We start from the raw sequence: 16,325 nt of genomic DNA on the forward strand, positions 1-16,325 counted from the left end.
TCGGAATTATCGTAAATACGAGTTTCCTAGGTAAAAATTGCACATGAACGCCCTCACATTTTGAAACTTGAATGCAATGAGCTCGTAATCACGACTTCAGAAGTCGGAATTATCAAATTTCCGATAGCACGTTGTAACACTCATGTTAAGTCACATAAATAAATGAGGAGGGATCAATCACCACTTAATACCATAATATATTTCCTTTATCAAAAGAATACACCATTTGAGTATAGTACAAGAGTTGTGATAACATTCCTTGAAGCAGAATGAATCTTTCACCACCTGAAACGAGATCTTATAAATGTCCACCCAAAATTCCCCCCAAGGTCTCTGGTTCAGCACACCATTGGTGATGTTAGAAGCATGTAGTCCAAGTATATCCAATAAAGGTTGATCCAGAGAAAAAGTGTAAAGTGTCCAGTTCATAAGAGTTCAAACATCATCCCAAGTATACTTGAATGAAATAAATTACAAGCTTGATCCGGTTGAGATGTCCTCAAAATCAAGCAGATATCAAACCCCTCTGTACAAAACAAACAATACAACATGAGGTTCATCAAGTAAAATACATTTCCCCCTTCAAAACCTCAAGTGATAAAGAAACAGTCAAATCAACTCACATTGAGAAGTAGAACCCAAAGGTTCCTCAACAAGGGTTTTCCATAAAGCAGCATGGTAAGAGCAAACACTCCCAGCTAACAGGTATATCCTACACATACTTCCTGCTTCCTTTTACCTTCTGGCTCAGAGAAATCTCCCCATAATAACTCATTAGCGCCCTCTAAAAGCCAGGAGTAAAATTACACCTTACATTCAACATGGAACACAGGTAACAGTTTACTGGAACTGTTACACACTCCCCCTTCCAGAAAAAGGCCTGACCTGGCCGTAAAACCTTTTCAGGTTTTCTACATGGTAGGTTTCAACTTGCATAGGATCAGCTAACATTTCAACTCTATAGTTTACTTTATTCAACTGTTTTAATACTTTGGCAGGCCCACACCATTTGGGAGCTAGTTTGGCCATAAAAGCATCCCCTGCACGAGACAACGGGTGAGCACGAACCCATACGAGTTCCCCTTCCTGGAAAGTTTCTTGCTTCCTCTTCAGATTGTAGTATTTCTGTTGTCTGCTCTGGGCTCTCGTGACATTCTCCCGTACTCTATCCAGAAGTGATTGCTGACGTTCAATAACTTCATATGCAGATTGATCAGGATCAGGTGAACGATATTGAAACAGTTCAAGAGGTCCTTTCAACTTGCGTCCTAGAGCGATTTCTGCTGGGGTATATTTGGTACTCTCCTGCCAAGATGAATTGATTGCAAACCTGAACTCATGGATCCACTGGTCCCAATTCCTGTGATTTTCCTTAACATATGAGGCAATCATGGTCTTAAGAATTCGATTTACCCGCTCTGTCAGATTAGTCTGCGGGTGGTATGCAGTGGTGAGTTTTTGAATTGCCCCCCATTGTCTGCAGGTAGCGTTCAGAAGCTGGGAGGTGAATTGGGGTCCTCTATCTGATACCAAATAAGTAGGTACCCCCCATCGAATAAAGATCTCTTTGATAAGGATGTTAGATATCAAAGGTGTCTTAGATGATCGCAAAGGGAACACCTCAACCCACTTGCTGCAGTAATCAACAGTAACCAGTAAGTACTCATTCATCTTCATGCTCCTTGGAAACGGACCCATAAGATCAATGCCCACCATATATCCAGGTTCTTCCACAGGAGTAGATTGAAGGGTTCCGGAAAGCTTGGATATACGAGGCTTGTATTGCTGACAAACTTGGCACTGTTTGCAATAGTTCCACAAATCGCGTCGGATTTCTGGCCAGTAAACCACATTAAGCAGTCTACGCAATGTTTTCATGCGCCCAAGATGACCACTTAAAGGATTGTCATGTGAGAACTGGAGAAATTGTTGGCGGAGATCTTTTGGGATGACGACTTGTAGACTATGACCCTCTTGACTTTCAGGAACACTTCTGAACAAGAAACTGTTCTGAATCACATAATGGATACGTTGGGTGTCAATTGGGTTACACTTTGCTTCATCCCACAAAGGCTGCAACGACTGGTCACTCTTCTGACTTCGACCAAGTTCTTCCCAGTTAATCGGTAAGTCTCCATTCGCGTCTTTTGCTTGGCATACTGCAACACACCCCAGCGAACCTCCCTCAGGCATTGCACGGGATAGTGAATCAGGTACAACATTACACCTTCCTTTCCGATACCTCACAGTAAAGTCAAACTCTTGGAGTCGGATAGCCCACCTGGTAAGTCTTGATGTTGGACGAGGATGGTTGAACACCCAGGTGAGTGCGGCATGATCAGTAAGGACTTCAAAGGTTTTCCCTTCTAGATACTGTCGCCACTTTTCGACCGCCCAGACCACCGCGAGGCACTCCTTCTCTGAAACAGTATATGATTTTTCGGCTCCTTGAAGCAGCCGGGATGCATAGGCGATGACATGTTCTCCCTTTTCTGACTCCTGAGTCAATACAGCTCCAAGACCGAAGTCGCTTGCATCAGTCTGCACTTTGAATGACTTATTTGAGTCAGGGGGCATAAGAACTGGGGCCTTTTGCATGGCATCCTTCAAGTCATCTAAAGAATGCTGGCACTCCTCGGACCAGTTCCATTGTACACCCTTCCTCTTAAGTGCATGAAGGTGAGCAGCACGTTCTGAAAAATGCGGAATAAAGCGGTGATACCACCCAGCAAGACCCAGGAATCGCCCCACTTCTTTAACGTTCTTGGGCGTAGGAAAATTCTTGACAGCATCCACTTTAGAAACTTCTGTCCTGATACCTTCGGCTGAAATGACATGTCCCAGAAAAGTCAGTGATTTCCTTACCAGTTTACATTTCTTGAGGTTAAGGGTCAGGCCAGCAAATTCTATCTCAGAAAACACCTTCTTCAGATCTTGGAAGTGTTGCTGGATGTCTTTGGAGTATATGACAATGTCATCTATATACACAAAACAACATTTGCCTATAAGACCTTGTAGTACTTTGTACATCAACCTTTGGAATGTTGCTCCAGCGTTTTTCAAACCAAATGGTAGGCGGACAAATTCATACTGATTGTACTTGGTAACAAAAGCGGTTTTTGTATGCTACCCTCATCCATCTCCACCTGCCAGTACCCAGTCTTGAGATCTAATGTACTGAACACTGTTGCTCCATAGACAGACTCCAATATATCTTGTATCTGAGGCATAGGAAAGCCATCCAACGGGGTTTTAGCATTCAATGCCCGATAATCCACACAGAACCGCATACCCCCATCCTTCTTAGGTACTAACACCACTGGAGCTGCCCATGGAGATGTAGATGGCCGTATTATACCTTTACTCAACATGGCTTTGACCTCCTCATCAATGAAGTTCTGCTTATTGATTGGAACAGGATAGGCTCTTTTCCGTACTGGAAGGGGGTCATTAGTTATAATCTGATGCTTTATGATGGAAGTTTGACCTAATGCATCCGTACAGACAGTCGGCCAATTAAATAGCAACCCCTCTAAACTCCTCTTCTCTGTCCGTGAGGCATCAGCTAGACCCACCAAATCCTTGACGGCATCTGCTGTTCCACTTGACACTTGCATTACTGGTAGTGCACAGTGTATGTTAACTGAGGGTGGCTGGTCATAACAAGAGAAAGGATGTAGTGTTTCCTTTTGTCCAGGCAATGAATATGTGGAGGAATCAAAGTCCAACTTGACTCTGCACGTCACAAGGAACTCAAGGCCTAAGATGAGTGGAAAAGCGAGGTCCTTATCTCTCATGATGAATAATCGCAACAGGTTAGTACATCCTTGCAGGGTACACTCCCAAGAAACTTCACCTAACGCCCTCTGGATATGGCCATCTGCCAGGGTAAATGTCTGACCTCTACTAGACCGCCAAGACTCGGTCTCATCCTTCCATCTCCTCCACATTGACTCCTGGATTAATGAGTATGAGCTGCCTGTATCCACAATGGCTTCACAAGGGTGGTTACACAAGGTTACAGTCAAGGTCAGAAGTTTGACATTTCCCCTAGTCACTAAAGCCATGCTGTGACTTCCGGGCTTACCTCTGCAATACTTGTCCTGGCCCCCTTTTCTGGATGACTGTTCAGCCTGTCGTTGTTTCCAGAAGCCCCTTTCCTCAGCAATGTCTCGCTCTACCAAAGCTCCTGTGCGTACCAAGTCGTCAAATGTATTTACTGTTCCTCTCAAAATACTAGCGAGGCGGGGATTACAATTTCTCAAAGCAGCTTGCAGAATCTCCTTCTCAGTCATCGTTGGTTTAAGTCTAAGACATAAGGCTCGATACTGGAAAGCAAATGTTCGGAGATCCTCATCAATCCCTTGTTTTCTCTCTCTTATCCGCCTTTCTACTTCAACCTCATGGTCATCCGGAAGAAATGACCGCAGAAAGGCAGCTTTGAACTGACTCCATGTCCTAACTTGTGCCTTTTCAGCCACCCACCAATCTTTGGCGGTATGGGTCAGCACCGATGGCAGTGTAGCTAGTATTTCTGCATCACTCATGGGTCGCACGGCTAAATACTCTGAACATTTCTCCAGATAAGCAATTGGGTCCTCATCTACTGTGCTCCCAAACTTAGGAAATTCTATTTTAATGGCCATCTTATAAGGCGGTTGATGCAACACGTGAGATAACTGTACATCTTGAGCTGACGGGGTAGTTGGAGTAGAAGTCGCCCCAGGTGTAAGGCAATACAACGATTTAAGATGACTGTCTCTTCTTTTCATGCAATCCATAAAAGCTTTACCCATCTCTTGGAGTTGGTCTTCTAGAGTTTTCTTCAGGCTGTTACATTTCTCTTCTACAAAGTCAACAAGTTTTTCCTCAACCTTCTTCAAACTTTGATTGTCCAGAGATGACTGATTGGACATTAATTTTTTCAAGTCTGGCATCTGCCCCTCAATGGCCATCAAGCGACGATCAAATTGCAGAAAAAGATTCTGAAGGGAAGCTTCCACTCCCCGAACCCGTTCTACACTCTCGCTCTCCATCTTATCCATTCGGTGCCCCAGTTGACTCACCTTTGTTGTGATGGCAAGACTGATCAGACTTTCCTCATCCTCTTCCAATGGTGGTGGAGGTGGTAGACAGTTTAAATCATTGTCCTCTTCTGGCCCAGTTCCTCCTCCTTCTGACTCTAAATACAGGCTGCTGAATGAGCATATTAGCTCTTGGACAGGCTCACGTCGGGTTGTGAACGGTTCAGAAGTATAGTCTGGATCCATTCTGGGCATATACTCAACGTTGTCTCATGCAGGAGCTTCAACCGGATTTGACACAAAAAGATAAGGCAATTATCAGCAAAAGCACACTCTCATTTTACTATTTCACAAAATATTAAGATGGTGATCAAGGTCCCTGTTCGGGCGCCAAATTATGTAACACTCATGTTAAGTCACATAAATAAATGAGGAGGGATCAATCACCACTTAATACCATAATATATTTCCTTTATCAAAAGAATACACCATTTGAGTATAGTACAAGAGTTGTGATAACATTCCTTGAAGCAGAATGAATCTTTCACCACCTGAAACGAGATCTTATAAATGTCCACCCAAAATTCCCCCCAAGGTCTCTGGTTCAGCACACCATTGGTGATGTTAGAAGCATGTAGTCCAAGTATATCCAATAAAGGTTGATCCAGAGAAAAAGTGTAAAGTGTCCAGTTCATAAGAGTTCAAACATCATCCCAAGTATACTTGAATGAAATAAATTACAAGCTTGATCCGGTTGAGATGTCCTCAAAATCAAGCAGATATCAAACCCCTCTGTACAAAACAAACAATACAACATGAGGTTCATCAAGTAAAATACATTTCCCCCTTCAAAACCTCAAGTGATAAAGAAACAGTCAAATCAACTCACATTGAGAAGTAGAACCCAAAGGTTCCTCAACAAGGGTTTTCCATAAAGCAGCATGGTAAGAGCAAACACTCCCAGCTAACAGGTATATCCTACACATACTTCCTGCTTCCTTTTACCTTCTGGCTCAGAGAAATCTCCCCATAATAACTCATTAGCGCCCTCTAAAAGCCAGGAGTAAAATTACACCTTACATTCAACATGGAACACAGGTAACAGTTTACTGGAACTGTTACAACGTGAAGGCGGCATTAGTCCAAGGCCCCAGTCAAGGACTTTTTACCTTAGCAGTATGAGAACACTCCCATCAAGGGGGTGTTCAATCATTTGGGATTAAGGTTACAGGGCTCCAGACTGCGACCAAATGGTCGCATTTTGCGACTAAAATTTGAGAGTGTGCGACTGAATTTTACATCCAGTCGCACATGTGCGACCAGTAAATTTGCCTGCTGTCGGTACTGGAGAAATTAAGAAAATACACTTACTATTTATAATTGATAGACGTTATATCTGTCAAATTATATCTTTCCCAGCCGTTTCTATATGAGATAATATTAAATCATTTGTACATGATGCATTTTTGCTATTCGCAATCCAGAAGAGAGAGAAAGCGAACGAGCTCTCTCACGTGGAGCTACAGCGAACACAACACCACAGTCAGCCTAATGAGGGAGCATGGCCAAGAGAACTACACAAAAGTTTAGTCTGCTTAAACTTTAGGGATGTGCTGTGATATTAAAATAATTTTATTTTCGATTTCGGCTTCCAATAATTATAAAAAGAAGATATGAGGTAAAACTATTCCTATAGCCGTGGTCCGTCGAGCGTGACATCCTTCCCTTCACAGCCTTGCGCTTTCATTTCTCCCTAAACCTAAATTTAACGTCAGAATCAGTCATTGTTGTAAACTGCAGTCTCTACTGTTGCCAAACTGCGGGATGTGTTTGATAATAAAGAGCTATTAAATGCACAATAATCCACGCAAGAGACGCTGTTTCCAACTTCAAGGCGGCTTATGCGTGTGTGCTGCGAAATGGACCGACTTGCACTTTATTTTTTAGGCTTCGTGTACGCGTCTAAACCATCAAATAAACAAATAGCCTGTGTCAAAATGACTGGATTGGAGAGTAGTTACTTTAACAGTTTATATCTTAAATGGGTGTAAATAGTTTGGAGAAATAGGAAAATATGATATTATTAGTTCTGCATTTGGTCTTAAAGGGGCTGCGTCTAATAAACCTGCTGACGATTGAGCCATTAATTCGAAACGAACAAAAGGCAAAGGGAAAATATTCCTATCTCTTGAATGAATAACTTTAGCTTTTATAAGCATTAATCTATCAATTTAAACAGTGAAAACGTCTCGGGTAACGCAGCCTCGGCCACGTCTGCATCATGTTGGGGCTGGACGCTTGAGAGAAAACCCCAGTGGACAGTGGAACGTCTCTCGAGACGCGAATAGGTCCACTTCCACTGGGCCGAATCTCTCGCACACAGGGGCGCGGGAAGTGGGGGTGCTGAGGGTGCTGCAGCACCCCCTGGTTTCAAAGGATTGCAATGCACATTTTTGTTCATTTACATTTATTCATTTTTAGGATTTAATCATTTATTTGTAATAAACATTTTAAGTGGCCCATTAAAAAGTATTATTTATATGTTGAATTATGTTTTTAAAACATAGCCTACATGAGGTCATATTGTGACCGTTGCGGTGTGTGCGTATATAGAAAGAGCGGTAATATTTCCTCCAGTGGAGAGCGCCTTTCTGGAGATTCCGTTGATTTCTGAAGCTCATTCCGCTCAGCACCGCGCGCTCAACCCAGAACTCCCTTTGTGACATTCTTGATCAAATATAGGCCTATCTGAAATAGGGCTGCCCCAGACTAAGTTTTTTTTTTTTTGTTGTTGTAGTTTTTTTTTTTCTAGTAGGCTAGTTGTTCATTTAAGCCGTTGTTCACGCAGCGCGCCGCCTCCATGGCATTGTCTGTTATAGGCTATTTGCTTATTATTTATTAAATCCGGGCAATATGGTTGATCAAATATTTATTAAAATTAAGATACAATGTATACAAAACGAAATTCAATGTAAGGCTTTCAACAAAACAAAACTTATTGCAGTATTATTTAACTTATTGAAGACCCCCGTCTTCTGATAAAGGCTATGCATCTTATGTGTCCTGTTCACTTTTCAACGTAGCCTACATTTAATAAAAAAATAACATTATAATATTTAAACTGAAACTAAATACATGTTTTAATGGCTACAAGCAGTGTTGGGTGTAACTAGTAACTAAGTAATTAGTTACTGTAATTTTCCCTTGAAAAAGTAAAGAAAAGGGATTATTTTTTCTGTAATTTAATTACAGTTAGGCTACTTCTGAAGTAATTGAACTAAATAGCCTACTAAATACAATGATATATAATACAATAATGGAATTAACATCAACATTTAAAGTCTAACTTTAAAATGCATGTTTTTATGTATCCTTCTAACACTAATACTTTGGTCAGAATAATTGATGTAGTTTTATATTATTTATTTTAATGAATTAAAAGAACCGTTTCAAGTCTATCCTTGAATCGCAGTCGATGTTGATATAGATTTGGGAAGTAGCCTAATTAGTAATAAGTAATTAAATACATTTTGGAGAGAGTAATTTGTAGCTACAGTAGGCTAATCAAATTACACTATTGAAGATTTAATTATTAACTTAATTTAAATTCATAACTTTTTTAGAGTAACTTACCCAACACTGGCTACAAGTAGGCCTATAGTAGGCTACAGAGAAATGTCATATCGGAGCGGGATTTGAGCGCACGTCATTTTAACGGTGGGCGGTTGCTTACATGCTCTGGTAAGGTAGGCAGTTTTTTTGCGTCAATATGTATTTCCTGTAACACCCCCCCCCCCCCTCCCCCAATCAAAAATCACAGCACCCCCAACCTAAAACATCTTCCCGCGCCCCTGCTCGCACATGGCCTCCACCACCACTGGGTGGAGTCGCCACTCCCCGGGCCTCTGCCCCTGCCTCGACAAGACGTCTGCTCCCTGGTTTTGGTCCCCGGGGACGTAAATAGCTCTGAGAGACGACAGTTTCCCCTGGGACCACAGGAGGATCTGATGCGCCAGTCTGCAAAGAGGCTCAGACCTCAGACCCCCCTGAGGATTGAGATACGCGACAACTGAGGTGTTGTCAGAGCGTATCAGGACATGGTGGCCGCGGAGCTCCGGGAAAAAGCTCCTCAGAGCTTTGTAGACCGCCAGCATTTCCAGGCAGTTGATGTGCCAGGAAGAATGCTGGGTCTCCCACAGACCTCCCGCAAAGCGGCCGTCCATGACCACGTCCCAACCAGTGAGGGAGGCATTAGTTGAAACGGTTTTCCGGCAACATGATGCTCCCAGCACTGGCCCCCGGGACAGGAACCAAGGTCTTTTCCATATGACGAGGGAACGAAGGCATCTGCGCGTTACCCTGATCATACAGAATGGTTTTCCCCTCGAGGAAAAACCCCTGGTTCCCAGCCACCACTGTAGGGGTCTCGTGCAGCAGGCCAAGAGATATTCTGTTGGACGCAGCTGCCCTAAGTCCCAGCAGCCCTAAACTGCTACACAGTGATGCTGCGACCTAGCTTCATTTTGGAGACCATCGCCTGTATGGACTCGATACACACTGGGGACAATCGTGCCCGCAACGTAGAGAATCCCATACCGCTTCCAGGAACACGGTTCTCTGAGAAGGCGTCAACACGCTACTGAATGTAGAGTCTCAACCCCAAGCACTGAGAGCAGCCAAGGACGACATCTCAATGCCGAACTGCTGCTACTCGCGAGGAAAAAAGCCAGGCCGTATGGAAGACCCGATAATGATTTGCTTCGCCCCCGAAAGCGAACCTCAGGAATTCGCCCTCTTTAGATCCACCGTGACAGGCCAGTCCTCAGACTGGTCTGAATCACGGCAAGGAATGCTTGAGCATCTTGAATCTGAATCTCCTCAGAGAACGATCCAAGTACTTCCGATCTAAAGTTGGACGCAACTCACCATCCTTCTTAGGAACTATGAAGTAACGGTTGTAGAACCCGGACTCCCTGTCTGGCGGAGGAACACGTTCAAAAGCCTCCTTGATCAACAGGAAGTGTACCTCCTGGGCCGACCACAGTCCAGACCACCCCATTGAACTTCGGGGGAGGGAACTGAACTGCGGCCTGTAACCCCGTTCTACACTACGCAGGGCCCATGCAGATATATTCGGAGGCAGAACCATGCGCCGAGATAATCTGCTAAGGGAACCAGCCTCTCGAGGCCGGCCTCGGGTGCCAACCGAGCCTCCTCGGTTGGGCGGACACTGCGATTAGCAATTGCCTGAAACTGATGTGTCCCGCAGGCCACAAGGCGGCGAGAACAACATCAACTTCCGGAGGGCTCCAAGGAGGAGCAGCCTCACCATGCATGGAAGCAGACCCCTCAGGAACTGCCCATGCATGATTTGCTCCCATCTTAGATGAATATCCAGACAAGTCAAACACGCTTGGGTGACAGCCGATTGAGTATCTAACTTATCAAAGTCAGATAACATGACACTCAATTCCTCAGAATTAAATGCCACCATAATCACCCAACCCGTGCAACCTGGTCTGAATGATAGGCTGAGTAAAAAATACATCTAACTCCTCAAAGTCAGATAATATTTTAATTTAATTCCTCAGAATTAAATGCAGCCATAATCATCAGACGATACTGTTTCATTGTATTTATACGGACTCGTAAACCACACGTTGCCTCAGCAACGTGGCTCAAGCCGTTATAATACAATTGGCTTTCATCCCTTTCATTGATTTCAAGAAAGCCAAACAGACGCGAGGCTAAAACACCCGAAAGGCGCACCACAACAGTATCACATGCCCTATCACATACCGTGTCATGTTGTATCACTTTAATAGCATACCCAAACCTACGTGCCGCCGCGGCGATGCGTGATTGAATCTTGCCTTAGGAAAATGACGAGCCTCTATACGGAGCCCCTCTAATTCCTCAGAATCAGACAGCTCACGCATCGGGTCCTCCACCCCGGGGGAAGAAGCCGCAGCGAGGGCTTCCACATGGGGAAGGAGAACAATGGAACTGTCAAACAGGGAAGAAGAAGATGCCTCAGCAGATGCCTCAGTTCCCTTGACAGACCCATCTGCGAGTCCCATGATTGATCAACCGTGCTGCCTCAACAGGCACGGGACCAGCCAAGGAGTTCGCGAGCCCTGAGAAAATGCTTGTGAAACAACGTTGGTAGACAAACAACACCAAATAAGACTGACAATACACAGAGCGCTCAGCTGAAGAGCAAAAGCTGTTGTGTTTATGCATCAGCGTCCCTTTGTATCTTCCGGGTATGCCGTCGTCTACTACGTCATGACGCAGCACCAATCAGATTGGCTTGATTTCATTCATACTTCAGACGCGCAACGCTGTGGGCGTTCCCAGAGTGATGTTACTCGATGACGCAGTGCGAGTTCCCTCGAAGGGGAACTATGCAGTGTTATTTTACATTTCATTACTTTATTAGATTTCTTTGTAGGTTTGTTCTTTCAAAGTAATATTAATGTTAGCAGACCTTCTATTAAAAACTGTTTCTTTCAATTAAGGAACATTTCGAAAATAAGAGCCTTGGTTTCAAAGGCCGAATTGGAGATGATTATTCATGCTTTTATCTCATCCCATTTAGACTATTGTAACAGCCTCTTTATTTGTCTAAATAAGAAAGTCACCTCCAGTCACCTTGTCACCTCCAGACTGTCCAGAATTCTGCTGCAAGGTTTTTAACCCACACCAGTAAAAGAGCTCACATCACACCGGTCTTAGCTTCACTTCATTGGTTACCAATGAAATTTAGAATGCACTTTAAAATTCTGGTTCTTACTTTTAGAGCCCTACAAGGACAGGCGCCCTGTTACATCTCTGACCTGATACAGCTGCGTACGTCTTCACATAGTCTAAGATCAACAGGTCAAAGATTTTTAGTGGCCCCCCACACGCATTTTAAAACTAGAGGGGACCGTTCATTTCAAGCTATGGCACCTAGGCTGTGGAATGCATTGCCTCCTTCCTTACGCTGCCTCGACTCAGTGGAAAATTTTAAAACACTGTTGAAAACTCTTCTATTTAAAGAGGCTTTCACCTAGACTGAAGGGTGGTTAGGTCGGTCTTTTGTGCATTTCTGTTTATTTTTCTTATCTATTAATTGTTTTTGTTACTTGTTTGATTAGGTACTGTACTGTTATGAAGCACTTAGTGATTTTTATCTGTGAAATGTGCTATACAAATCAATTTTACTTACTTACTTACTTACTTCCGAATGCCTACACACTGGTCCATTTACAAATAGATGTTTTATATTTTTGTTCAAACATTGCTCATTGTTCAAACATTGTTCAAACGTTTCTTTTGCTATAGATATTTTACTTTTCAGATTATAAATCCATGTTAATTATGTTCTTGATTATGTTTTTTTTTCATAAAAAAAAATACAGTATAATAAAAAGAACCGATAAGAATACCGTTAAAGTACCGGATCGATAAGAAGTATCGGTAAGAGAAGTAATACCGTTAAAACCTTAACGTACCCATCCCTATTAGTAATATGGTGGAAATGAGTAGATTTGCTTAGCATGTTGATTTACGGTGTGCGCACCAAATTTTCTGGTTGTGCCCCTAAAATTTTCAGTTGGGGGCCACTGTGCTCCTAGTGAAAAAAGTTAGTCTGGAGCCCTGTGTTAACTGGAGGGAGTTGGTCAACCAAATTATCTGAAAGATTGGTGAGAAATTATTAACTTGTAGAGCATCTTTACTGTGTTATCAACACAAGGACAACACAAGTGAAAATTACATTTATTAACCCTTAATCGTCCCTTGGGGTCCAGCTGACCCCACTGGACTTTTCCTCCATTTTTTAAAAGTGTTCCCTTCATCTCAGGGCCATGAGACTCTGTGACTTTTCCTACATAATCTATCTAAACATACACAAAAAATCTGGGCTTGATTTGGTTGTTCTAAAGGTGTGTAAAAAGTTTTTTACCGTTTAAGTCCCTCGGGGTCAGATTGACCCCACATTGAAAATGAATGGGAAAGTGTAAAAAATAAAAAATAAATCACTTTTTTTGTCAATTTTTTTTTACTAAATCCAGTATAAATCTGAAAACATCCACATTTATATCAAGGTCTGGTCCTAGAGCATAAACACAAAGTAGAACGAACTTTCTGTCTCATACACACACGCACACACACACACACAAACACACACATGTGTGTGACTGCAACAGAGAGCATTTTTATAGAAACTGGCAAATAAAATCAACAAAACTGGCATAAATCTGAACGATTTTCATTCATAAATGAAGTACTAATACTAGAGCACAAATGCAATATGGAACAAGCATGTTCACTCACACGCACACACACACAAACACAAACACAGGTGTCTGGAGCATTTTCTTGGATTTTGGCAATGAATGGGAAAATGTAAAAAATGCTTTTTTTTTCACTTTGTTTGTAAAAAAAATCAACTAAATCCAGTATAAATCTGAAAATGTCTACATTTATATCAAGATCTGGTCCTAGAGCATAAACACAAAGTGGAACGAACTTTCTGTCTCATACACACACGCACACACACACACACACACAAACACACACATGTGTGTGACTGCAACAGAGAGCCTTTTTATAGAAACTGGCAAATAAAATCAACAAAACTGGCATAAATCTGAAAAAATTCCATACATAAATGAAGGACAAATACTAGAGCACAAATGCAACATGGAACAATCATGAGAAAGAGAGGGAAAAGGGCAAATAAAAGAAAGATGAAAGGCAGCTTAACTTTTGCATAACTTCCCTATGGACCTCTATTGGATAATGTGGTCATTGCACTCTCTTTCTCTTTAACTATAATTCCTAAAGTTTTTCCACAAACCTACAGATGGCGGTATTCTATCCCTAACACATAGAGCAATGTCTAAAAACTATTTATATTTATTTAAGATCATCATTCAAGTGATTTTTTCATAAAAAAATTATTTTTAAAGTACCAATTTATGACATAGTTACGTATTTGTGCAGTAAATAGGTAAAAAACTACCAAATACCCACAAAAACACAGCATAAATGTATAGTTGAGAAGTAAATAAAAAAAATGATATATAGTTTTCCATGTAAAAAAATTATATTTCCTTATGCAATCGCTCTGTAAAAGTTTGGGGTCTATCTGACCCCAAGGGACTCCAACGTAAACCCTACTTGAGGGGCGATTAAGGGTTAACAGAAAGATAAACAAGAGTAAATCAACACAACTACTAAATTAATACCATACATTATAAAGGAATAAAGTGCATAAGAGGCATACAATACAAGTGATTAAGTTGGCTGTGGCTATGGCAGAGTTATGTGATCTTATGAAAAGATAAATTGCTGTTTCTCTGAATCTAATACATTTAGTCATTCAGCAGACGCTTTTATCCAAAGTGACTTACAAATGAGTGCAATAGAAGCAACTAGGACAGTCAAGGGCAACAAAATGCAAGTGCTGTAACAAGTCTCAATTAATCTAGAACAGAACACATAGGACTTTTCTTTTTCTTAAATAGACAAACAGAAAGTGAATAGAGTGATACATGCTATTCTTGATTGGTCAGGTGCTGCTGGAAAATGTGTTTTTAGATGTTTCTTGAAAATGGCTACAGACTCGGCTGCTCGAATTGAGATAGGCAGGTCATTCCACCAGTTGGGACCGGTCCAGGAAAAGGTACGTGAGAGTGATTTCATGCCTCTTTGGGATGGCACCACAAGGCGTTGTTCATTTACAGAACGCAAGCTCCTGGAGGGTGTGTAAGTCTAAACAAGCGAGTTTAGGTATATTGGTGCAGAGCCAGTGGTTGCTTTGTAGGCGAGCACCAGTGCCTTGAATTTGATGCAAGCGGCTATTAGTAGCCAGTGCAGACTGATGAAGAGAGGGTGACGTGCGCTCTCTTCGGCTCATTAAAGACCACCCTTGCCACAGCATTCTGGATCAGTTGCAAGGGTTTGATAGTGCATGCTTGAAGGCCCGCTAGAAGAGCATTACAGTAGTCCAGTCTGGAGAGAACAAGAGCTTGGACCAGGATTTGTGTGGCCTGCTCTGATAGGAAGAGTCTAATCCTCCAAATGTTGTGTAATGCAAATCTGTAGGACCGGGTTGTTGCAGTAATGTGGTCAGTAAATTTTAGGTGACCATCAATCACAAATCCAAGGTTCCTGGCTGTCCTGGACGGAGTAATGGTTGATGAACCTAGCTGAATGGAGAGATTGTGGTGAAATGCTGGGTTGGCTGAGACCACAAGCAGTTCTGTCTTTGCAAGGTTAAGTTGCAGGTGATGTTCCTTCATCCAGGCAGAAATGTCTGTTAGGCAGGCAGCAATACGAACACCAAACGTAGGATCATCTGGTTGAAATGAGAAGTAGAGTTGAGTGTCTTCAGCATAGCAGTGATAGGAAAAGCCATGTTTCTGAAAGACAGATCCTATTGATGACATGTAGATGGAGAAGAGAAGTGGTCCAAGCACTGAGCCCTGGGGAACTCCAGTAGCTAGATGATGTGACTTAGACACTTCACCTCTCCATGACACCCTGAAGGACCTACCTGAGAGGTAAGACTTGAACCACTGGAGAGCAGTTCCTGAGATGCCCATCTTCATGAGATTTGACAGGAGGATCTGGTGGTTAACTGTGTCAAAAGCAGCAGACAAATCCAGTAAGATAAGAACTGTGGATTTGGAAGCTGCTCTTGCCTGTCTCAGTGCCTCCGTAACCGAGAGCAGAGCAGTCTCAGTTGAGTGGCCGCTTTTGAAGCCGGATTGGTTGTTGTCCATGAGGTTGTTCTGTTCAAGAAACATAGCGAGCTGGTTGAACACAACTCGCTCAAGTGTCTTTGCAATAAAATGCAGAAGGGATACCGGTCGGTAGTTTTCTAAAAGTGCTGGGTTCAGAGAGGGTTTCTTAGGCAGTGGGGTTACCCGAGTCTGCTTAAATGCTGTGGGGAAGGTCCCGTTGTGAAGAGAGGTGTTGACAATGTGAGTGAGTGCAGGAGTAACTGAAGAAGAAATGGCCTGAAGGAGGTGTGTGGGGATAGGATCAAGCGGATTGGTAGTGGGGTGGTTGGAAAGGATGAGTTTGGAAACTTCAGCTTCAGAGAGCAGAGAGAAAGAGGGTAGCGTGTGTGTGTGTGTGTGATGGTTGTTGAGATGTGCGTGTCGGTTTGTGGTGTGGAGAATTGGCTGCTGATGGAGGAGGTTTTGTTTGTGAAGAATGATGCAAAGTCATCAGCTGTAAGAGCTGATGAAGGAGGAGGAGGAGGACAAAGGAGAGAAGAGAATGTTTTGAAAAGTGCACGAG

General features: G+C 42.7%; 1 protein-coding gene across 5 annotated transcripts in view; it reads left to right on the plus strand.

The window, feature by feature from the left end:
• LOC307121369 (scavenger receptor cysteine-rich domain-containing protein DMBT1-like) overlaps positions 1-16,325 on the plus strand; it is a 125,526-nt gene that overhangs the window by 75,535 nt on the left and 33,666 nt on the right. The window lies entirely within an intron of this gene.

This window comes from Gobio gobio, assembly GCF_949357685.1.
Source record: "Gobio gobio genome assembly, chromosome: 25".
NCBI classification, from domain to species: domain Eukaryota; kingdom Metazoa; phylum Chordata; class Actinopteri; order Cypriniformes; family Gobionidae; genus Gobio; species Gobio gobio.